Source organism: Meleagris gallopavo, chromosome 3 (assembly GCF_905368555.1).
Source record: "Meleagris gallopavo chromosome 3, MGAL_WU_HG_1.1, whole genome shotgun sequence".
Lineage (NCBI taxonomy): Eukaryota > Metazoa > Chordata > Aves > Galliformes > Phasianidae > Meleagris > Meleagris gallopavo.
Window position 1 is genome coordinate 86,885,676 of NC_139406.1, and position 25,762 is coordinate 86,911,437.

General features: G+C 41.2%; 1 long non-coding RNA gene across 1 annotated transcript; it reads right to left on the minus strand.

The window, feature by feature from the left end:
• Positions 1-269: 269 nt before the first annotated feature.
• LOC104910471 (uncharacterized) lies at positions 270-25,332 on the minus strand. Its single transcript, XR_004159352.2, has 8 exons — positions 25,288-25,332; positions 16,518-16,572; positions 14,260-14,301; positions 13,747-13,892; positions 4,069-4,189; positions 3,647-3,884; positions 2,970-3,049; positions 270-2,271 (listed from the first exon to the last, which is right to left on the minus strand). It is a non-coding gene; the product is annotated as an uncharacterized LOC104910471 (long non-coding RNA).
• Positions 25,333-25,762: the final 430 nt, after the last annotated feature.

Genomic DNA, 25,762 nt, shown 5'->3' on the forward strand with positions numbered 1-25,762 from the left:
CCCTCCCCTCCCCTCCCCTCCCCTCCCCTCCCTCCCTCCCTCCTCCTCTCCCTTCCCTTCCTCCTTCCCTTCCCTTCCCTTCCCTTCCCTTCCCTTCCCTTCCCTTCCCTTCCCTTCCCTTCCCTTCCTTCCCTTCCCTTCCTTCCCTTCCCTTCCTTCCCTTCCCTTCCCTTCCTTCCCTTCCCTTCCTTCCCTTCCCTTCCCTTCCCTTCCCTTCCCTCTTCCCTTCCTTCCCCCAGTGGTTAAACAATGCTGATATTGAGCTGTGTGCGAATTACTTTAATCAACAGGTGCTTGGGAATAGATGTCCCCATACAAAAATCAGGCTACAGACTGTGACAGTCCCTTCCAAATGCACTAGATTATTATTACTTTTAAAATTTTTGTTGATACTATAGAAAGATACCTCATGGAAAGCTGTTGTTGTGTTTCTGGGTGAATGTCAACAGGCAGCTTACCACATATAGAGGAAAAAAAGATCACAGTCTGTCATTTGAAAGTGCAAGGCAACATCAGTGATGGGTTCAGAGTTTCCAAAAAAGAGGCAAACATGTTTCGCAGCAGTCACCACTGTCTGGATAGCCTCATGGAAGCAGCTGCTTCTGAATATCCTTTTAAGATCATTGAGCCTTGATCCAGCTGTTAAAAATAACAGTGGTTTGTCATCCTCCATAATAATCGGATAAAGCAGGGCAGCGCTGGAGGAACAGTTGCATAAAAAAGCTGTGGTTATATAACAAAACCACACCAACGTTCCTGAGTCTGAGAGATCCCAGGCAGTTGTGTGCAGCAACCTCTGACCACTGCTTTGCAGCTCACAGTGTGACAACCATGTCTGCCGGAGGACTTTGACACCCCTGCAAACAGCTGCAGAGATATGTGCTTTGCACAGATTTGGTGCTCCCTGCCCTTTTGTGAAGGAGGGTCAGAGAAGGAGACCTCACCAGCTGTACCTTGCGATGTGGTCTGTCATCTCAATCTTCTTCTTTGTAAAGATATCCTGGACTTTGAAGCAGAGCAGCTGAGTTGCTGCTCTCCCCTCCCTTCTGCAGTCTCCAGTGGGGCGCAATCACCTCTGGTGTCACTCACAGCAGTCACCTCTCAGAGCTGCATGCCAACAACCACCTGAGATGATGCTCTGCTCTGTGTTCTGCCTCTTCAGGAGAAAAATTATCACCCATCCAAGACACATCCCTGAGGTCACATTTCCGGAGAGATCAGGAGCTCTCCTGCTGCAAAGCACTTAAGCACAAGTTGAAGCGTTTGAGCAGTCCCTCTGGAAGTCAGTAGGACATTTCACACAGCTAAGTGCTTCTCTGGAGTGGTCTCCAACTGAGCCTGAACTTTGCTGTTTTACTTACCATAAGATTACCTAAGGATGAAAGGACGTGAAAACAACTAAAACTTTCCTTTTAAAGAAGCTGAAAACAAAGACAAATATTTCCCATAAAATTTACCAGCAGTCATCTTGGAGAAGCAGTTCTAGAAAAATACAAGACTTATTTCCACAGAGGTTTCCTACAGTATTTTTTCAGTAGCAAACTTCAACTTTTTTTATATACTTGGAACTGCACTATGCATTGCAGTTGGGGTTTGCAGGATGTAAAAATCCAGAGGCAGCTGGCAGAGTAGGAACTATCTTAATTAAGAGAAGTTAATTCAGTTGATCTTAACTGAACGTGTATAGACAAGATGTGGTTTGTTCCACTATTATCTGGTGCCAAGAAAACTCCTGAAGAGTTGAGAGAGAAGGGACTTATCCAACAGAACACCTGATAAATGCATTACACCTCAGGACAGTCTTCAGACTTTGAAGTCACACCAGCTTTGGCTTACACAAAATGCAGCAGAGCTTTGCAATGGTGGGCACTAAGAGGACGTGTTTCTCTTCTCACTTTAACTCCCCTTTTGAGTGCTGACTGTGATTTGAACTGATCTGCTGCGATGAAGGGGGAAATGGCTTCTGTAAGGGCCCTTTTGGTCTTCTGGCTGCTTTGCCATCCCCCACATGACCATGGAAGAGATCCCTGTTTGCAAAGACAGGGTCCACAGCTTCTGGATGTCTTGGAGAAAGATTTTAAAGAAAACTAGTTGATTTTCAAAAGAACCCCAAGGTTAATACTTGGCTATTTATCTTCCTTCAAAAGATGGTCTGATGTTCTGTGATAACCACCCATGGGAGAGCCTGGAGGATGAGTGCCAAAATCTACATTGCTGAGTTTGCAATAGATTTAAAGATCCTTCTTGAAAGAATGACCAATCTAGAATGACCTGTCAAATAAAAGAGGAGAGTAAAATATTGGATATAAGGACAAAGATTTTTACACTAAGTGTAGTGAAGCACTGGATCAGGTTGCTCAGAGAGATGTTGGATGCTCAGAACATTCAATACCAGGCTGGGTGGGGCTCTGAGGTAGCTGTAGGTGTCACTGCAGGGGAGTTGGATAGATAGCCTGTAAAGCTCTCTTCCAACTCAAAAAATTCTGATTCTATGGTCTTCAGATGTGAAACAGTCTTTGGAAGACATTCATCTCCAAGAAGTATCCAAGTGCAAGTTGAGGATCTTCTTAAAAGTTGCTTAAAATACTTGATAAGTCTCATATATGCATCTATATAAGTTGACATATACAGCTGGCAATTCCACCAATGTGTGCATGGAGTGTTGGACTTTGTCTGTGTCTTCAAAGGGACTTCTGAGAACACAAGCCCACCTCAAATAAAACCTTATGGATTTTGTTCTGTCAATATAATGAGAATATACATTGGAATATTTCACATGAGCCTGATATCTCCCTTCATCTTGCCTGCAGTTTTCTATCATCTGGGGTACTGTTTGCTCAACCTATTACAATGCACTCTTGATTTCAGTCCCCAGCTTTGAGACCTTGGTGCATTTTCTTCCCACAAAGAATCACAATATAAATCACTAGGTCAGGGAATAATGAGCCCAGTATTCTTAAAAAACCTACCACACACAGGCAGGATATCGACTGATGATTCAGCAGGTGATGGGGATGTAATAAAGGGACTTTTCTTCCTTTAATTTTTGCTGAAAAGTGAAAAAAAAAAAAGAGCAAGAGAATTAGATTTCTGAGAGAAGAGTCCTAGCTCCACTGGGCTTTAGTTCTCTGGAACCGCCTGGCAGACTTAAGCATAGAGAGCTGGAAAAAAGCTAATAGGATAAATAAACTGGTGAAAGACTCCAGCTTGGCTTTATCTTTCCATTCTAAAAATTAGATTATATATGGTTCTACCACCACGTAAATAATAGATATTGAGAAAGGGCTGAATTGCTGGTCTGTGACCTGAACAGAATGTAGGAACCTCTCGTTTCTAAACCCTTCTCTGTCATATCTGTTTGCCTGTGACTATAGAGACAAATATTCAAAGAAGTACAAACACAAAGGCCAGAGGGGACAATTAGAGTCACCTTGCTGAACTGTTGCAAAACTCCTATGAGGCCATTTTGTCCTGTAATTTCTGCAATGAGCTAGCATGTTTATTGAGGGAATGAGGGTCACTGTGGACAAAATTGGGGCAAACATGTCTGATAAGGGAAAATAATCGTATTTTGTTGTACTCTTTTGTACACAATACAATTGTACTCTTTTCTTTCTCAAATTAGAAGATAAAGAGCCTACCGTACCTGCAGTGGAAGGCAGTGAGGTGTTCTCCTGAACAGGATGCAGGCCTTGTCTTCTGAGCAGCATCTTGCATGTGGTGAAGGAAACCTCCAGTTCCTGCTCAGACCTTCATCTGAACAGAGTCTTTGTCTGTAGCAAGCTCATTCTTAAAACTGGCAACCTCCAGACCCAGACTTAGCCTGGACAGACCACATCACCGGGGATTTGTGTGCAATCTCCACCTGTCAGTCCAGCAGAAATCTAACAAGATATTGAGATTGGAAGTGCATAGAATAAGCAGTTCTTGCATAAGGAAGGGAAATTAAAGAGCTAATCTTTCTTGTTTCTTATCATTATTTTTTTTCCAGCATGTTTGTAAAAGTTAACAGATATCACTGTGGAGTCTCCTTCTCTGGAGATATTCAAGACCTGTCTGGGTGCCTACCTGTGTGACCTGAGGTTGGAAACCTGCTTTAGCAGAGGGGGGAGGGTGGATTCAATGATCTACAGAGGTCTCTTCCAACTCCTATGATTGGTTGTGTAATTCTGCAATCATTTCCCATTTCCTGCAAAAAGAGCAGGGAAATTTATTGGATAGCAGACAGGTGGAGCTTGGAGTAGCAGAGATGAAAATATTCTGACCAAGAAAAGTAGTATGCTTTGGATTTTAAAGGACTCCATGCACAGATGTTGAGGTATATGAAGGAGCTGGGTGGCTGTAATCTGCAGTAGCTTTGTTTAATTTGATACGTATTTGAAAACCCATGGAATTCCCCTTTCTCCAAGTAAGAGCTAGGTACTTCAAAAAGCTGTTCACCTCCCTATTTGCAGAAGTTTTCTTCCCTGATACAAACAAAACAGAAAAAAGAAACAACAAAAAACCAACCAAACCACCCCGAGACCACACACACACACACACACACACAAAACAGTGAAAATTAAAGCAACACAAAGACAGAGCTCCTCAAATCTAAAACATGTACAACCTCCTCCAAGAAAAAAAAAATAAATTAAAAATTAAATGAACCAATCAGAAATAAATGCCACAGAAGAAAGAAGGCATTTTTACTGTTTGTTTTTACCCTAGCCCTGTGTTTTCCCCTCATATTTTACATTCCCTTCTACCTGCTGCTCTCTTATCTGCAGCTCATTCTCTCTCTTCTGTTTGACCGGAGGTCAAATGTATCATTTATTTCCACAATATCCTTCAGCATTTTGCATTTCTCTGTGAAGTTGTCAGCCAGCTTTCTCTTTACCCGAGATTAAAGGAGGTTGTTTTTCATGCTGTTTTGAGCAAGAACAGTGTGAAAATCTGCAAATCCCTCCCGTACATTCTCACGCCAGTTTTGCTGCAGCACCTGTTCCTCCTCACTTCCAGCCTCCAGAGTTTCTGCAGTGTTGGCCCTTCGTATGCCAAGGGAGAAATGCACTTTTACACTATTTATAGGTTGTGATTGCATCCAAGTGACCCTGAGAAAGATACCGATATACTCTGAGACAAGAGAGCGAGATGACAGATAGCACACTTGAAATACCTGAATCCCCATTCAGCACCTCATGCTCTGCAGAGGAGCTCCATTCAAAATAAACTCAGACTTCCCTCCAAGGTGAGCAGAAGGGGAACGTGGTATCAATCCTCTGTTAGCTCCCATGATTCAGGCCAATATCTTCTGCGTTTACAATGTGCATGGAATGGCACAAACAACTCATTGTTTACAGCTGTTCTAAAAACTGTAGGCTGGTTGAAAGGGAAATTTTTCAGTGATACTACCTCATACACTAACGCCAATTAATAGAAGAGTAAAAGCAAATACTGAGCCCAGATAATTACAGTAATGAGACTGAGCACTCAAAATGGCTGCTGCAGGAGGAAAACATTGTAGAGAAGATTTCTGTGGTAAGCAGACAGATGGAGCTGAAAGAGAAAATAATATTGTCTGGACTGTGAGGAAGAATTAAAAAGTAAAGTTAGAAGGGAGGTGACAGCAGCGATGAGTCCCATGGATTGACTGCAGTGTCTGAACCATTTTGTTTTGATTTGATTTGGCCTGGAGCTTCCAACTGGTTTGTTTGAAACCCCCCAGCTGCTGACAGGCAGGGACGGGGAGCAATTCTCTCATCTGCAGCTCACTGTGACTCACGATTTTATAGACCTCTCCCATACTTCCTCCTTAAACTGTTTCCTCTACACTTGTGGCTTCATGGTTGCTGATCTCAGTTATTTCTCATAGAGAAGCTGCCTATTTCTACAAATCACCTTTTTCCTTCCCCTTGAACACATTCCACATCCACTGTAAGTACCTAATAGATCAGAATCATACACAGTGTCTACTTACTTGTGTACAAAAGATCTGTTCTTTGCCTTTTTTCTCTGTTTCTTCTCTAATAATATATTTTTTTCTTTTTTTTCTTCCTTTGTTTTTCTTCTCATATGTTATTTTTTTTTTTATTTTATTTTTTATTTTTTTTTTTTCCCTCTTTCTCCTTATTTTTGGAGCAGGAAGGGAGAAGGGTAAACATCTCTTTATAATTGAGCTGCTGTTGCCAGTAAATTATCTAAGATTTGGCATGAGTAGAGCCACTAGGGAAAAAGGTGCAGAAATGAGATTGCCCAGAGCAAGACATGCTGATCAGACATACTGATCTTCTGGGGAAAGGTCTAGCAGAGAGGAAGGCTCTCTATCATACAATCATAGAATCATTAAGGTTGGAAAAGACCACTAAGATCACTTAGTCCAACCAACAACCCATCCCAACCATGCCCACTAAATCACATTCCTCAGTGCCACATCCACTCTCTTCTTGAATGCCTCCAGGGACGGTGATGATACCACCTCCATGGGCAGCCTGTGCCAATGCCTCACCACTCTTTCTAAGAAATTTTCCTAATATCCAACCTGAACACCGCCCCACCACCACCACCATCCCTGATGCAACTGAAGGCCATCAACTCTCATCCTATCACCAGTTACCTGGGGAAGAGGCTGACTTTTCAGAGAGCTGTAGAAATAATAATAAAGTCTCCCCTGACCTCCTATTCTTCAGACACTAGACACCAGCCTGGGTGTCCAGAACAGGCTCTCTTGCCTTCACACTTTTCACTGTCTTTATCCTCTTCGCTCCTCTGTCCCAAGCAAGTAGTAGATGCATGACAGCCCATTGGTGATGGAGAGTTTATGGAAAGAGCTAATTGCTGTCTTTGCTTTGTTTAGATGTACAAACAGGCCATCACTTACAGTCATTACCCACTCACTACATATCTCACAGACCATTTCTATTCTCCGTGCACTAAATATGTCACAGGCACTGTATTTGTCACTAATCGTACAATGGTCTACACAGGCCTGCTAGTAATTTGCTAATATAAAACATGGGACTTTGGCTTTATCTCAACTTTCCAACTGTTACTGAGGCAGTTAAATTTCCTATCTGTTTAATAGGAACCATAAGCTACATTTTCTGTCTTTTTTATGAAACTATGTATGAATAACATCAATGTCCATGTTATGACATTGCAGTTTGTTTTAATAATGATAAGATTACTGAGTGCAGTTCTGAAAAAAAGAATGGCCATTTCTCCCAGGCTTACTCAAGGTTTTTTTTGGCTCTACTTTTCCTTGTCTTTTTGGCTTGTGACCAAGTTAAACTGCATTTTGGAATTGCTCATTTAATCTTGCATCAGTGTATGACGTTTGTGGCAGCAGAAGATTAAACAAAGAAGTTAAAAACTGAAAAAATAAATAAAAAATAATAATTCAGAAGTTCTTCTCCAAACCTCATTTACACCAAGGCAGCAACAACAAAAGCAGAAGAGCTGAATGGCTACTAACAGCAAGAACCAACGTCCTGATGTATACAAGAAAATATTGCAGCCATTTGTTCCAGAGAGCTTATTGACCAGTGGCTTTGCCACATCTTCGCAGCCAGGATATCAGCTTTTTAATTTCTTCACTCTCCTTCTGGACCACATACATAAAGCCAAAATGTGATTCAGCTCCTGCTGTTCCTTGGGTACTGTACAGGCTGGGGAGCTGTTCCGGCTAGCAAAATGCCTCAAAAGACACCATTCAAACCAGTCATCATTGCATTTCCATATGGAATGTACTAGCCATGAAGCTGTCACCCCTGCCAATGTGAAGACATCTGTTCTCATAAAGGCTATTTTGCACATAAGTTTCAGAAAGCACAGGTATGTAACAACACTACTTCCATCTGATGATTTCCTGTGAATAGTCCAAATGACAACTCAAATGCATCTATGCCAGCTGCCAACCTAAATTAATGTACAAAAGAAAACTGATTGTAAATTCTCATTAGAGAAAGGTGACAGCACTTCATCTTGAGTTCCTCAAGCCTGGTCTGGGCTTTGTAATTCCCTACATGTCATTAGGCTACATTCTATGGTTTTATCCTATGGTTTCCATGAGACTGCACAAAGAATCAAGAATCAAGAATCCCACCAGGAAGAGTCCTGAGTCTGTGCCAAGAAGGCTGGGGCACCCGCACAGTGCCAGTCAGCACTGTGCAATCTAGAGGTGCAGAAAGCCATGCAAATGCCAAGCTATTCTTGAGTCAACAGTTAGCTGCTTCTCGGGAAGGCTAATTTATTTAGGTAGGCTCTGCTGAAGTGGTAGTAAAATATCTTGTTCCAGAAAAAACAGACAGTTCAGGTCCAGGGTGTGGTGAGATTGAGTTTCTCTGAAGCAGCTCTCCAATGTAAACATGGCATGTAAGCATGGATAATATATCCAGACAGATGAGGGGAGGCTGTAAAGATAAGGAGCTCAGGAATGGTCTGTCCTTCTCTCTTACTGCAGAGTAAGTCAGTGAGCAAAATTTAATTGCACTAACTTGCAACCTAGCCAGAGAGCTACATGGGCAGTACTGTACCTCTATCCATCACTTCAGTGTCTGATACAGAAGTCTTACTGAGACTAAACTAGAGACTACTGGGACTATTGATGCCCCATCCCTAGAGATGTTTAAGTCTGAGTTGTATGAGGCCCTGGGCAACCTGATTTAGTGTGTGGCAACCCTGCCCATGTCAGGGGGGTTGGAAACAGATGATTTTTAAGGTCCTTTCCAACCCAAGCCATTCTATGATTTTAAATACTGTAAAACAGCTGCTGTTTCTTTTTGGACATCTGGAGAAGGGTTATCCATCAGTTAAATGTATTCCTGTGTAGGTCATGCACTGATTTCCTAGCCTGAGGCTGTAAACCCACCTTGTCAGCCTGGAATCTTGAACTGTCCTGTCCTACAGCTGACCAGGTTGGTGTGACAACAGTCTAGGTTTGCCAGCAGAGAACTCAAAGCCTGACCTAATTTGCCAGGTTTTACAGATTAGATTTTCTGTCTTGTCAAAATTCTTCTGCAGCCAAGCTGCTACTAGCATCTAATATATTTAAAACTATATTGTACTGTGGTCAATAGCATGGAAGTACTCAGTCATGTCATGCCAAAAAGGGTTAGAAAATGAATAAGGTAAAGGTACCAAGAAAAATGACTTCTTTTTTATCCTGTAATTATTTGAAAGACTTAAACTTTTTTGAGGGTGCTGAATGTTGGTTTTAAAGTGTTGCCTAGATATGAATGCAAAGGAGGAAACCACTCAGCTTGGAGTCAGGACAGAAGATTCAGATGGCACGACTCTAACAAACACCTCTCTAAATGCACACATGCACATGTAGAAAAAGCTATAGTATCCCTAGTCCCTGGTTAAATCCACTTTGAAACTACCCAGACATGGTATAAAAGACAAGCTTCCAGTGCTGAGCATAGAACCTGTTTTCACAGAATCACAGAATTGTAGAATTGTTTGAGTTGGAAGAGATCCTCTAAAGTCATCTAGTCCAACTCCCCTGCAGTGAGGGACACCCACAGCTGGATCAGGTGCTCAGAGCCCCCTTCATCCTGACCTCGAGTGTCACCAGGGATGGGGCATCCACAACTTCTCTGGGCAATCTGTTCTTGTGCTTTACTACCCTCATTGTGAAACACTTTTTCTTTATATACAGACTAAATCGCTCCCATTTTATTTTGAAACTACTTCCCCTTGTCCTCTCACAACAGACCCTTGCTAAATGTTGTTGCAGCACAAATGGCAGTTCTCCCAATATTCTATCTGCCCAAAGCTTTCAAGATTATGATTTGTTTTTCTATTTTTTTTCTTTCCCCCATCTTATTTGCTTGTGCCTGTGTATCTGTAAGTCATGTTTGTGCTGCTCCCAGTTACCTTTCAAATCTGCATGCAATGTGGTAGAGAATCACCGTTCGAATGAGTGCTGTCAGAGAGAGGTAAATCAAACATCTCTCTCTTGGCCTTCAGCAATGTCACCATAATAGATGGGAGACATCTTTCTCCATGGCTTTGCAGGTTGATATTTTGCATTTAACAATGTGTTTTGATAATGCTCATGCTGTACTCCATAGAGACAGTTTTCTACCATGCTCTTCAATGTAGGGGCAAAAAGTAATAACCTCCAAATGAACATCACAGAATTAATCTAAAATTTCCAAATCTTCAGTAGTAAAAATAATATAACAGAATTTGAAGACAGAACTGAAGGGGATATTTATCAGTGCATTTAACACAATCACTAGGTAGTTACTAGCCAGAATACAGAACCTGTTTTTGAACTCAAAGCTTTATTCTTGCCTTATACTTCTATATCAAGAAACTTTCAGAGAATGTCTGATGGGAAAGATCCATACTGAGCCAGACAAGGTGTGATGTTGCAGGTCCAGCAAATACAGACAGAAACTTTTCCTTGCTCTTTTTTCTTTGGATGTCCAGACCCTGGCACCTAATGTATGAGGGTTGTTCCAAAAGTAACGCCCCCTATTTTATCATCTTGGCCCATAACGTCAAAGCTGAATGTTGGTGGTATTGCAGTAAAGGATGAACCTTGGTTGAGCCAATTTTCCATTACATTTTGTTGCTGTGTGACAGATGGCAGCAGATGGGCAGTCTGACAAAATGGTGTCAGACATGAAAGTGCTTATGAAGAGAAGTTGTGCCATTGCATTCCTCCATGCAGAAAAAATTTACACCCACTGACATTCATCAATGCTTGCTGAGCATTTATGGAGACCAAACAGTGGATGTGAGCACAGTGATCAAATCTGCTGGTGCAGATTTTTACGAGCACGTCATGCAGGCTCTTGTTCATCACTGGTGAAAACGCACAGCTAATGGTAACTATGTTGAGAAATCATGTTTTGTAGCTGAGAATTCGCTCTTTCAAATAGTGTTATTGTACTCTTTGTATCCGTTTTAGTTTTCATGGAAAGAAATAAGAGTCATTACTTTTGGAGCAACCTATGTAATTCTCCCTTTTGCTCTTATCTGCCTTCCACCTGCCCCTCTAGGAGATGATAGTATTGCCATGGGCCCTACATCCTATGTGCAGGTCTTGTGAGATGTACTGGATTAGCTGAATATTAGGAGGAATATCCTGAGTTGTCTAAAAGGGCAGTAGCTACCTGTGTGAAAGCCACAGTATCTCACCGCAGATGCCTTGCAAATGGTGACACAGTTGCACAGACCACTCTTTTGCCTCCCACAGTACTGGGATACCCTGAAAGTGCATGTGATTTCTGATCACTGAGAACAGCACCATGATGACAGTCGCTTTGTATGACATTTCATGACATTTCCTTATTCATTTCTGGGCCATCCTTTCAGAATCCTGTGTGGGATGCAGAATAGTTCTGCTCTTTACTTTCCCAGCACACAGTCATGTCTTTCTTAGCCTTTTATTTTTTTCACTGCTTTGAACAGGAATTGCATGTGCAATGATTTGTGCTTTAGGGGAAAGTGTGATGGTTAAAGTCATATTTTCTAATTGACATTTGCATCATCCTGTTAATCATCATTTGTAATATGCTATTGTATTTAAATGATCATAATTATAAAAAAAAAAATATATTTGGTCATGAACTTTCTGGAGTTTGCCAGCACATTACCACTAATTAAGTACGTTATTTGGTATAGGCCTGACAGCTGGCATACACCTAAAGGAGCATTTATTTCCCACTATTGCTGGTGTTGCCATTGTAAGTTGTTTCAGAAGAAACATTTTAAAATTCCCTTATTAAACAAAGTTTGCCTCCAAGCAGAAAACTCTTTTGTTGTTCCTGGTTCAACAAAACAGGCAAAAGGAAAAACAGGCAAACAAGAGACAAAAAAGAAGGATGATGTGGCAGTTAATGTAGCAGTTGTGTAACCTTTGCTTCTCTTCCTCTTCCAGCTACAATCTTTTCACCGCCTTTAACAGTTGCTATTTAAGAAATTCAGGTTCTCTTGCCCTAAACTGCCCTGTCTAAGCTCTGTTAAATGAACGTCTCATTGCCTCAGTAACTCTTCTGTCTGACAGGAAAGAATTTTGTCAGAGAGATGCAGAAAACGATGGTTTTTCCAAAGCAAAGTGTATATTTCCTGGGGAATGACAGTGTGCTTTCCACTCCCAGCTTCAGCAGCCATTTGAAACTATTTCTGCAGATTACCACATTCTACATAACATGTGCGTGAGGAAGGTTTAATTAACTGAAGTGTATAAAGCACAAGGAGCTCATCAGATAAAGGATGCTATTTAATTGCAAAACCAGAATATACGATGACTTCTTGTTGTTATTGTTTTTAATAGCATCATTATTCAGACATTTTTTTGTGGCTCACCATCCCTCTTCTGGTTGTTGATGAGTTAAAGAGAGTTCCATTCACTGTCCGCTCATAGTTCTGTCTTGGTTTCTTCCTACTGCTTATTTTCTCCTTGAGCAGTAACTGACTTAGAAAAGCAAACAGATTTAAAAAGGGGAAATTGGCCTAAATATTTCAAACTCCAAAAAAGACAAAAGAAGAAAGAGACATAAAGTAGAGAAATTAAATGTCCTGATGTGTTGAAAGCAGAAAGTTTTCACAATTTTCTTTGCCTGTACTACTGCAGTTCAAGGGCTTGGATCAATCATTCACTGGCTCCAGTAGGATTTTGGTTGGGCCTTACATGAAATTCAATTGCCTAATGAGCTCTCAGGAAGGGCTATGAGCTGTGCAGGCAGGATACAGAGACAGACTCTTGTAGATCTCAGATTAATACAATGAACAAAACCTTCACAGGCTTATAGCCACAGAGTTCTGCTTCACAGGCAGAATAGCCACAGAGTTCAAACAAGGACACATTTCACCATCAAAAGTATGAGAACCATGTGCTCTTTCAATTTGGGCCCAAATTTCTGAGGAAAACAAATCTTACAGTTCCCATCTTGCAGATTTCGAGACAAGGGAGGATCAAATACTGAGTGTCCTTCTGTATGTGCTTATAACATCTGTGCTGTGAGACCTGGAGCATGCTTGAGACCTGCATACATCCCTGTATTCAGCTGTCAAGTAACTTTAGAGGAGCATCTACCTGAAACTATGACTGTGGGGTAAACAAATGAGTGGATCTATTTCATCTATGACTCTGCAAATGCCTTTAAGCCTACACAGCTATGACTTAGTGAATGCCTATAAGCCTGCATGCAGTGATCACCTGCAAAGATATGGCTGGATAGACAAAATGCGAGAGATGCTCATTAAGGAGTAGTTTTTGGTGTTTTTCTTCTCCTCACCTTGATATCTTTTGTCCTCATACCTACAGTTTGTGACCAAGATGAAAACTGCTCCAAGGTCCTTCTGCTTCTCTGTGCCTCTATAGTGACAGATGATGTATTTTCCTTTCTGAGTATTTACAGATGAGGTTAAATATCTTGTAGATGGAACAAGAGATAATGGCCTTAAGTTGCACCAGGGGACGTTCAGGTTAGATATTAGGAAAAGTTTGTTCTCAGAAGGAGTGGTGAGGCGTTGGAACAGGCTGCCCAGGAACGTGGTGGAGTCCGTGGAGGTGTTCAAGGAATGGGTAGATGTGGCAATGAGTTACATAGTCTAGACTGGTCATAGGCCTGGTAGGGATGGTAGGACTAGACTTATTGGTTTTTCCAATAGATTTTCCAGAGTTTTTCTATGATTCTGTGATTCTATGATTCAGATAATGTAAAACAGAGAGTGTGCTGTTTTACTACAAGAGCATGTCTTAATGCATGCACCATAATAACTAATAAAAAATCTCCTCTGGTTTACCTTTATTCTTCATCCCTTATCCATTGTCTTCCTGCAGCAGAGGTGAGGCAGCCCCATGTCTTTGTAGCCCTAGCAGCACGGCCCCAGCATGCTCCAGGTGCATTCCATCAAGTTCCTTATCCAAATGAAAAGCTGAAGTGGCTTTTCTGTGTACGAAGGATTGAAACCAGATCCTGTTATTAAATTTGCTAAATGGGGACATAATGATTTATGAAGGAGATAGCAAACCCTGAGAAAGAATTTGGTAATAGCAACACTAGTTGAAAAGCAGCATGGTGCAGGCTTCAGAATTTAATGATCTGTTAAAAACAAAACACAACAAAATAAAAACAGTAAACAAAACTGCTAAATGTGAATCAGATTAAAAGTTTAACTTTTTTCCTAATGAGTTCAGCAGCCAAGAAAAGGACTGAAATAGGATTCATCTGATACAGTCAATAATAAGAAGAGACAATATCATTCTAAAACTGTGCTTGAGCAGTTCAAAGCCATGTAGCATATTTAAGCACTCACCACTACTGCTAGCAGATGTGTAACTAAATCCTGGGCATCGCTCTGGAAAGCAAAAGAAAAAAAATAATTCATCTCCACAGCTGCTCATTTTTTGGGAATATTTATGACAAAATTCAAAGGATACTGAAAGTTTTTGGTGGTTATATTGAGCACTGGATGGCCTTAGCACCTTTAGAAAGGTTGGCATTTTGATTCAAGTTGTAGACAGTTTGTGTGGTAAGAAAAAGGTTTTCAAGAAAGGTGTAGATGTGGCATTGAGGGACATGGTTTAGTGTCAAGGTGGTGGTGATGGGTTGATGGTTGATCTTGTGGTCTTTCCAACCTTAATGATTCCATGATTCTAAGCCTTCTAATTTCAGGATAATAGAGGGAAGAATTGTTACTCTCCACAGTACTCTGCAGTGAATTGATGCCACAGTGAAGTTGCAACAGTGAATGCTACAATCCAAATCAGGGCTGAATGAATAAAAATGAAGACCCAGAGCTCCACACGAGCTGACTGTGTGAACCCTCTCAAACCTTCCTCTGATCCCCTGGGAAAACAGACAGCTCACAGAGCCATTCTGCACAGGAAAAGAAACCCAGACTGTGATATCTTATCATGGGAGGACTCAGAGGGGGACTCAGAGGAAGCTGTAGCTCTGAGACAGTAACCATGTATTGCTCTCAGCTATAATAATGCCCAGCAACACACATAGAGATGTAGCTCTGGTCTCCCTCTGACTCAGGCAGAATGGCTATGATTAATCAGACTTGCTCCTGAAAAACAGTGGTGGCCCACCACAAGTCAACGGATACATTTCTATGGGTTTTTATTGTTTTTCTTAGGATGGCAGGATCTCCTCCGCTGCATTCCTTTGCTTCTGTGGCTTTTCTATCACTAGGCCATCATCAGTATTGCGGCATCATTTATTTCCTCTACTTTTTCGTATTCCTCTAGGTTTATTTTATTTCTCCAGCCACTCTGCACTGTATAATAATGTGAGTAAAAGACAATATTTACTTTTGCAGTGCTACCTGCCCCGAGAGCAGGAAGGCATCCTGTGTAGCAGCTGTGGGCACTAATTCACCGCAACTGCAGTCTGCTTTCGCAGCATCAGCTACATTTCTTTTCCATATGCTAACTCCCTTTTAGCTTAATTTTCCCATTACCCAGCAGTAACACTGAGCAACTGTGTTGGGCTGTATTCAAATGCAAATTAATAACCCCTTCTGTCCATTAGCTCCGCTGTTTCTTGTCTAGCCAAAGCAACTGGAAACCATGAGGAGTGCAGTTCAGCGGTCGGACAGAGGGGCCCTGTCTGGGCTGGGACTGCTGTTCATCCCAAGAGCAGACACAAAGCAGCAGGCTGTCGGGAGGAGAGGTCCTTCACCAAGACGTTTCCTGTTAAATAACCCCCGGACCCCACGCTGTCGGCAGATGCTGCAGCTCTCTGAACGCCTGTGTTTGAACATATGCAATTCATACAATGCCTGTGCTGTGCTCTAGATTGGAAACATCCACGAGATTGGCACGGAGAATCCCTGAAGCAGGGAAGGAGAGCTGAGGGGAAGGGAGGTGTCACTGTGAAGCTGTATGACTCCAGTCTTAGGCATCGTTAACGAGCCAGACTGGTAAGATAGAGAAACCTATAAGCAAAGTAGCCTGGCACAGAGCAAGATACCCAAAACAAGGGATATAGGCATGAATGCTGACAGTTTGAGAGAAGGGGAAAGGAGAGATGGGGAGAGGACAAAAATAAATAGAGGAAAAACATATGGTTTCTGTCACTGATCTCTCTCTTGCAAGACCACTTGGGACTCGAAATGCCAGCCACACACTGGGAGGAAAAAGTGCTGTAATTCCTCTGCAGTGTTACCCAGAAAATGAAGCTCCACCCATGTGAGTCACCAAACCCAAAAGGGCTGATACATTTCTTCATGCCTGTGTAACTCTGAGCTCCATCTGAATTTGTTTCCACTTTGATGCTTAATTTTCTGTCACCTACTGGTCTCACCTTTCCCTTTCATCACAGTGTGTGTGTGTAAATAGCATTACCCCATGCTAGGCAGATCTCTTGTTTTACAAATATTATGGACTTCATAACTGTCTGTGTTTTGTTTGTTTCACCTGTTATTATTTGCAAAATCTTTTCGTTTAAGCTGATAGTTTCTCTCTGAAAACCTCAAGAAATAAGGTGATACATGAATAGGAAGGGCATCCTTCACTTACAGGGCTTCAAAGAATGAGAAGGAACAAAGCTGGGAGGCAAACTTACAATGCTTGAACCCATGCTGCGATGAGTTAAAGTTCAGTTGCTGGAGAAGGCGTGCCTGTGTGGACAGAGTGCTTTGGTTAAAGACAGTTAAGTACCACTTCTCCCATTCCACAGCTCCAACTGGCCGGGTTAGGTAAACAGCCATTCAATCAAGAGGCATCAAAGCATCAAAGAGAGCATCCCCCTCTCAAAGCAATCTCTGCAACAGTGTTCAGAAATCTCAGATTGTACACACTGTGGAAAGTTATGTGCAGAATGACTTGTACACCAAATATGAATGGGTAAAGGTATGTAACTCATGTTTGGATAATGAATGAACAAAAGATACTTGTAATTATTTCACAAATAGAAAGGGAAGAAAATACTTGCCATGAAAAATTCATTGCTGGTAGGAACCCTAAACCTTAGACTTCATGATAGACGAAAAGATAGTAGTTGAAGTTTTCCACTTCTGAGTTGCTCAGAATATTGCTTACGTTTGCACATAAGATCATTTCACGTTCTGTTCTTCCAGTGCAGAATAATAAATGTGTCAGCCCAGGTATCTGTTGAAACTCAGCTATCTGCAAGATGTTGCCATGGAAAGAGCCTATTGCACATGAGTTTTTAACTATGGAGATTGTTCTGGAAATTGTACTGTTTGTACAGGACTTCGCCTTTTTGATCCCTTTGGAGAGAGTGAATTCCGTGGCAGATCAGTGCGTTGCTTAACTTTAGGCACACAAAAAGCAAAGGCAATGCTCCTTCAGCATGGACATGTGACACCAGGCAAGGAGAGGCTTTGTTACAAGTGATGAAAACACATTTTCTGGGCAAAGATGTGAGCAACGAATCCAACGGTGACTGAAAGAAATCTGACAAATGTTACATGAAGCAGATCAACTTTCAACTCTGACCTACCCACAAAGGGCAGTTACAAACTAAAGGCAGGAAAAAACCCTTGTCCAGTTAGCCTTTCTTATCTGTTAAGAGGTTCAGCAACTGAGCTACAGCTTTGAAGCTAACCAAATGATGAGCCTGCTAAAACTGATTAGAGCAGGCTTGTATCTATGAAAACAGAGCTGGCAATGCAGTGCTCTGAAGAGGAAATAGCTGGAAAACCGAGGCTGTGGAATCACAAAGAAGCACGTGGATCCTCTCAGTGAGCTGCAGCAATGAGGGCAAATGAAGTGCAGGAGTATTTAATTCAACTGAGTGTGCATGCAGTGTTGCTCTTGCCATTTGCATTTGCAGTGTTTTCCATTCTGCAGCTCAAAGCTCTCTGTGCATCCTGAACCCCCAAGGTGCCTACGGTTCTGAGCCTCATCTCTGGCAGAAGTTGGTGCCGAATATGTCAGATGAATTGCAAAAAAACTCATAATGAACAATAATGGAATAACAGGCCAGAGGGAAAGTTTCTGCCTAATAGCCAGTGATTAGTTCAATAAAAGCAGAGCATAAAACAACAAACACAGGAAGAAAATTGGCAGCAGGATTAGCCCTGCTATTACTCTGGAGATCCAGCTACCAAGAGCCAAACAGAGCAGCAGTGGTACCCACTGAAATCAATGACATTTATTCACATCCTGTGGCAGCAGAATGGAATCCCCTATCTACTTTCCTCAGCAGTGCTGTTGCAATGAGATCAGTGAGGGTGAAGCATGTGTACATCTGTAATTCTCGCTCTCGGTTTGAGTACACTTAACTGTCATGACAAACTGTGAAAACATTGCCAGTCTATAAAAGTCTGCAGGTCTCTGTCAGAGGTAGATACAGAGCCAAAGGCTGTGTGCAAATGTTGGGACTGTTTGCTCGCCTCCACTCCTATTTCATCTCCTGCTGGCAGATCAGTTCATTCAATGAATCACCCTCAAATGCAGTTACTTGTTCTCTATTGTATTTTGGGGTAGAAATTGTCTATTCATTCCAGTTTCCTGTCCTGTCCTGCACACCCAGCTACCATGTCAGGGTGTGGAGAAAGTCAGATATGTAGCCAGGATTAGGGCTAATTAAATTTTCATAGAATCACAGAATCATAGCATCGTAGAAAAATCAAGGTTGGAAAACACCACTAAGATCAACAAGTCCTACTGCCAGCCCATCATCACCATGCCCACTACATCATGTCCCTCAGTGCCACATCTACGCCATTCCTGAAATCCTCCAAAATGATGACTCCACCACCTTCCTTGGCAGCCTGTGCCAATGCTTCACCACTCTTTCTAAGACATTTTTCCTGAGATTTAACCTGAACCTCCCCTGGAGCAACTTAAAGCCATTCAACCCCTCTTGTTCTGTTGATAGTTACCCGGGAAAAGAGGCCAACCCCCACCTTGCTAAAGTATGTGTACTTGAATTATGAATGTAATTTGTTTAATGCAATTTGGTACCAGGAAAGAGACAGGCAGATTAGAGACTGGGAAAAAGGTATGGGGAGAAGACCCTTGATTTCTATCAAGATTCTTCAGCAATCCATTCCCTTCTTCCAGCCATGTTACCTAATCTCCTTGGAATGTAGAGGTTCTCACACAACTCTTATCTGGTGAGTTAATGGGAATTACAGAGAGGAGGAAAAAGTAAAAAAAAAAAAGGAAAAACTTCACTGATCTGGTATGAGAAGGGAAATTCCACTTTATCTTGCAACAGATTTGTTATAGAGCTAGCCTGGTTGTGCTGGCAACTCTTTCCTTTAAATATTTATTTTAACAAGAATAACTAAACTCATGTAAACTCTTCTGGAATGAAAGTTTTGGTCTTGTTCAGCCTAATCCTTCCTAGTACTGACAGGTTAACTAATAACTGGTATAAACTATATCTCAAGTGGTAAATTTGCTTCTCTAAACAGAGCAAAAAAAAAAAAAAAAAAGTACTACCAATATTTTCCTGGTGTAGTCAAATCTAATTTTTTTCTGCTACAGTAAAAGGAAAAAAATTATCCTTATGTTTTTTTCTCATTACACATTTTATTCTCCATATTTTGAACTTTCAAGTCAAATCTGGATCTAGGTTTAGCTGAGCCTCGTTATGTGCTCTCCTTAGAATGATCTGAGCAACTGTTTGCCCTGTCTTTTGTCTACAGTGAATATCTCTGACACTTGTGCTCTTCTGAATCTATGCCCCTTTTTAATCCCACTTCTTTTCCCATTGCCAAGAAAGCTTTGACTTCAGACCCTGTGCTCCAGCACATCCCTTTAGCTCTGACATCCTCAGATCCAAAGCCCAAGAAAGTTCACTTCCCAGGCAAGTTCACTTCCCATCAAGACTAGTCCTCTTGCCCCAAAGGGAAACTCCCAGCATTTTCAGAGCCAACACAGTTATAGAATATCCCGAGTTGGAAGAGACCCAGAGAGATCATCAAGTCCAATAAAAAAGGAGGATTGGGGAAGTGATCATCCCTCTCTACTCAGCTTTGGTGAGGCCACATCTTGAGTAGCGCATTCAGTTTTGCACCACATGCTACGCCAAAGGCATTGAGGTCCTGGAGTGTGTCCAGAGAAGGGCAACAAACCTGTGCAAGGTCTGGAGCACAAGTCTTATGAGGAGTGGCTGAGGGAACTGGGATTGTTTGATCTGGAGAAGAGGAGGCTCAGGGGAGACCTTAATGCTCTCCAAAAGGAGGTTGTGGTGAGATGGAGGTTGGCCTCTTTTCCTAGATAACTAGCAATACAACTCTCACGTTTAATGTGAATCTGAACTGAATTAATTTTTTTTTCATAATCTGGAAAATATTAGACTGCATGAAAATTATCTCTGCTCAGTCAAGAGAGTTTCCGCTGAGGAGGTTGCTTGTGTACAATTTGCTTTATAATGTTCCCCTTTATCTTGGGGCAATTCTGTCAATTAACAAGTATGTTATTAAAGTTAAACTTAAAAGGAAAGAGCAGATTCCCAGTGGCAGTCTACTTAGTTTTAGCTGTTCTCTCTTTGTATCAGGGTACCACAGCGGGCTATATCTACATTAAAAGGGAAGATCTGAATGTAGTGATGCAAGCATACCAGACAGAAGTGCCTGCTCAACTAGATAATGAAACATACTCATCATCCGCTGAATCTACATCCAGCCAAAGTGGAATATGGAATATTTGAGGTGGCTGGACACCTGTAAGCACGTGAAATGTCAGAGTGAATATTGCAACCTGGTCTAGCTAGATGTCTGCTGGTTTAGCTATACATTGCTGCTACATCAACATTTCCTGGTAGAGATGCTCCTTGCACTGGATTTTTAGTGACTTGCTTTAATGATTTGCCATAGGCAAGAGCTAGTTAAACATACTTTGACTGGGAGAATTTTGAAACAAAATTTGGAAATATAAATGAGGATAAGGACCAGATTTCTACCACAAATAAATTCTGGATAGTCTACTCTAAATTTCAGTAAATGAATAATGACTGTAAAGGAAAATTTACTTTTTAATTTGGGGTATGTTGTATGAAACTTGATGCAGAATCCTTCCTTCCCTTTCACAGGCTATAATAATAGATATTTTTTTCCCAAACATCTAGTCGCCATACAAACAGAAATAACTCTTCCTTTGACTCTTGCACAATACTGCAAAATTACCAGATATTTTTTAATGTTATAGTTTGGGGGGAGGGGTTGCTATGTTTTCTTCTAAACACATATAATTATTTCCAGAATGAAGAAGAGAGATTTTGATGACCCCAGAGTGAGCCAGGATATAAGATATACTGGTATGATATATCTGTATCTCCATACATTCATGTTCGAGCAATTCATCACCAGGCTGAAAGGAAAGACAAGTGGTCAACTGGTGACTGTAAATCTGTCTACTTGTGTAAATCACCCTCGTCAGATGTACTGGCAGAAAGCCCAAGAGCAAACTCTGTCCTGCTTAAAAAAAATAACAGTTGTTCATGTGTGCCTTTACAGAGTCTTAATGCACAGGCATCCATGTTATAGGTGGAAATGAAGAGAAGCCTGTACACTGCTGGGACTGTTGTTCATGCAGACAAGAAGGTGAAGTGTTGGGTATTTTTATTCTGAAGAGCTCGGAGATCCATTCCAGAGCCAAACTCATTTTATTTCTACTGTTAAAGATCAGCGTCTGGTTCTAGAACAAATGCTCCCATCCAATTCTGCTCCTTGAAAGTAAATTTTTGGGATCTTGGAGAGACCTGGGATTTTATCTCACCAGTAAAGTAGGAAATTGATGTGAACAAATCAACTCATTGTCTTCATTAGTTAGCAAGAGAAGAAATTTGGCAACTTGCCTTCCAGTGTTTCCTTGCCCTGATGGTGGAAGAAACCCATATTATGAATGCAAATATCCAACATAACTTTTAAATCCTTAGTGTAGTCCAGTACCCACTTTGCTGCATTTCTGCTACACCAATCCTACTTTTCTGACCCCTAGGGAGACTTTGCATAACCAGCACCTGCCTCACTGCAGCTGTGGCAGCTGGAAAGAGGGGCTGTAATTAGGGCACTGTCACTCTAACTAAAAGTGTACAGAGCAGGCAAGGAATGAAGTCACTCAGTGTACTGGTGTCCTACTTAATTCTCATCTGGGACATTGGATCTTTCCTGTCTTCCTTTCCACTGAAAACTAAGTAGCTTGCAAAAGGCCTTTCCTCCTGTCCCAGTGCAGTGAGATGCCATGCCCAGATGTGACCCCAAAACCTTTCTGGGTAACATGATACCACATGTGCCACTTACACCCTTTTGAACTGCAAGATATTTCCATCTCCTTATGCTCCTACCAGGTTCTGAGATGCTTAATGGACTGAAGAAATTTGTAAACTTATCTCTGGCAACTTGCCTCTACCTCCAGATACAAGCTCGGGTAATTCTCAAAATATGCATAGTTCTATTCAAGCATTTACTATTTATGTTCTGCCTCCAAGATCTATCAAAATATATCCCTTCTATCAGAACTTACAAGTAGAAGGTGTAATGAAAACATCTTTCCTAAATTCTCCAGAATCTACTCTGGCAAAATACAGAAGGAAAAAGGAAGTTTCTAATTCCATTCTTTTTTCAACAGGCCTTTTGGAGAGGTGAACTGGACAGAAATGCCATCTCAGAAAGCAGAACTTCTGTTCCTTTCTCTTTCTTTCTTTTTTTGTGTGTGTGTGTGTGTGTGTGTGTGTGGTGCAAGTCTTTCTTCTGCCTTTAGATCTTTGCAAAATTTACTTTTCAATGCAATCAGATACAAGATCCATCCTCTATCCCATCATCACCCACTTCACTCAGCACAAAAAGGCAGGTTTTGTCACATTTACTTGTTTTTCACATTCCCACCTCTGAACATTCCCTCCTGATATTATTTCCACAAGCACATGCTTCCTGATGGTGGCATTAATTCTTCATAATCTTTATTCATGCACTCCTACCCATTTACTATTTTCACTTGAGCCACAGCCACGAGTCTGACTAGCCAACACCACCCTTGCCCTGCACTTTTCAAAGAAACATGATGTTGAACTTAAAAGTGCCTTCTCCATCTCCTCATTTGTATTATGCACATTGAAGCACACAATTATGTTTTCAAATTGCTGACAGCCGATGACTGCATTTTCACCATTTTGCATCTCAGTATCTAAGAAATATAAAGAATGAAAACTCTGCATGTCCAATTTGTGTAAGTGGGAAATTCATATGCAGTTGTCCTATGTCTTTATGAACTCTATGAAGTGCCAGATGACCAGTCATTCTAATTGCTACATGGGTTTGGGAGCATTTGATTTCTGAGGAGCGATTACGCCTGAAACAGATTGTGCCCAAAGAAAAATGATCTGCATGAAAATGCACTTAATTATAAACTGCCATGGAAGAAATGGAACCTGACAGCCCATCTGCCCCATAGGACTGCTCCATACATCACTGAGCAGATGAAATAGTGTTAAGAGCCAAGCACATAAAATCCACTGACAGGCACCAAAATAAAATCTGATTTTCAGAAACACTTGGTGCCCAAGGAGCTTTCATTGATGCAAGGAGGAGCCAAGCAGAGCATTTGAAAGGAGAATTTGGTAGAGTTAATATTTGCAATCATTTACAGACATTCAGAATCAGTGGTCCAATGTGTGAAGAATTACACAGATGTGTCAAAAGTTGCTCTGGTAGACAATGATACTCTACTAAAGAAAGTCATATGTCTTCTAGTACGCTTACACGTTTATGCTGGAATGGCAGGCACTAGGCACTGAGTCCCTTGTCCTTTACCTCAAGAAATAATATGCCAGGCACCATGAAGGCCTGGCACCACCACATCACCGCAGTCACTGGCAGATTACAGGAGACATTTAATTCCACTACAAAATTTGTGTTGTGAAATGTAGTTGCACATTATAAGGCAATTACATTTAACGTAGCACAGCAGCATCTAAAGGTATAGCAAATGGCTACCACAAAAGGATCTGGATTACTAAGATTCACCAATTTCCAGACCAGAACTCCTCTCCAGCATGATAATAACGATGGAGTACATATAAGAATACTTTTCTTTATCACAGAGAATAAAAGAAAGACAAGACATCTAAAGCTTCAAAGAAAAATGTCAAGAAATATGTAAGGCAGGAATAATGTCCTAGCTACTGGCAGAGTAGATAAGAGTATCTGATAAGTGCTGTTGGATACAGAGCAAAGCCATTGGGAATGAATATGGAATGAGTCCAAGTAGCAAAAGAAATGTAGATGCCTGTTTTGAGGAGCAAAGATATTAAAGTAGATATGGGTTTGTTAGTGGAAGATTCTAAGATTCTAGCAGACCAGAGAAGATTTAACCTTAAAAAAATGCCAGCTAATAATAAGTACAATAGGCATCTGTGAGGAAGGCATCAAAACAAAGAGCCATTGTGCAGAACAAGAATACAAGCATCAAAGTAAAGCAATGGGACACACATGACGAGCAAATTGACTGAGGATGGTCCAGTGTGCACAATAATGATGGCATTGTGAAAGGCAGGAAGGAGATTCCAGGCACTCATGTAGGGCCACAGAAACTGTGGGAATATTGAGTGCAGTATTCTTAGCAGGAATCATTATCCTGGGTAGAGTACTGCACTAATACATCTAATTGTTTATGACACAGAGTCTAATCTATTCAGAAATGAATGAAGAATCTCCATGTGGAACAAAAGAGTATAATGTAAATAACTTTTATATCCAGAAACCAAATACTCCAAGAGGAAAAACTAAAGAATCCCACAGAGTAGTTGCAAAGATAGAGAGATTTCTAGATAACATTGAGCGATCTGTGGCATGATTATAACATACTCTAATGGTTTCTGTATACAAACACTGGTATATGTATCCAAACCAGCCTGATCCCAGTTAGACTGACAATCAGTCATCATAAAAAACAATATTTTCTTGGAGACATGTGGCTGAGGCCTGATGTTCACAGTTAAAAGCCAAAGGGGAAGTGCAGCCTGTCAAACATAAAGAGCCCAGTGAACAAGACATGCTCTATCTTGTCATTTATAGTAGTTGGCATGCAGAATTATTATCTACTGTGGGACACCAGGGAGCGTGACACTAGAATATTCTCAATGTCAAAATGAGGCAGGAAGGGTCTCTGTCTATAAATACATTCCTTTTTTTTCAAAGCAAAGGGCGTTTACGGAGCAAGTTTGAGTGAGAAATTTGGCAACATGAATTTATTGAAAAATCTGGATCCATTTGACTTGCCAGTTTCAGTAGAAAAGGAGCTGCAATGTCAACAAAATGTGGTAGTATGATAGCAAGAGGAAATCAAATCTGAATTGGCTTAAAGCTGCTTTAGACATTAATACAGTTAGTAAACTTTATCAGAAAATGTGAACTCACCCAATCTTGTCAGCATGCTGTTAGACGCCAGTGTATGCAAAGCAGGGCATGTACTACTATATATGTACCACAAAAAGGGTAAAGGCCCTGTGGTGCTACGTGACAACACCAATATCTGGCTCTGAGATAACTGAGGACGTTTGTATTATTAGAGGAAGCAAAGTTCAGAAGAGAACTTTTGCTCATAAAACTGCCATGCAAGAGACCTCGAAGAACCTTCAGCAACAGTTTAAGACTGGTTAAACATAAGAGATATTTTGAGTTGTGAGTTCCTACCGTATTTTTCAGGCTTGTTACTAAATTCAACAATATCAGGAAGTGTTCTTGAACACTGTGACATATTTGCATTTTTAAACTGACAATCTGGTGTGTGGTATGGTTTAGGGCCAAGCAAACTAGTTCTGTCCCAGACAACTTCCAGACAACTTATTGAAAGGGAGAAAGCAATCTTTCTATCAGACTTCAGAGTTATCCT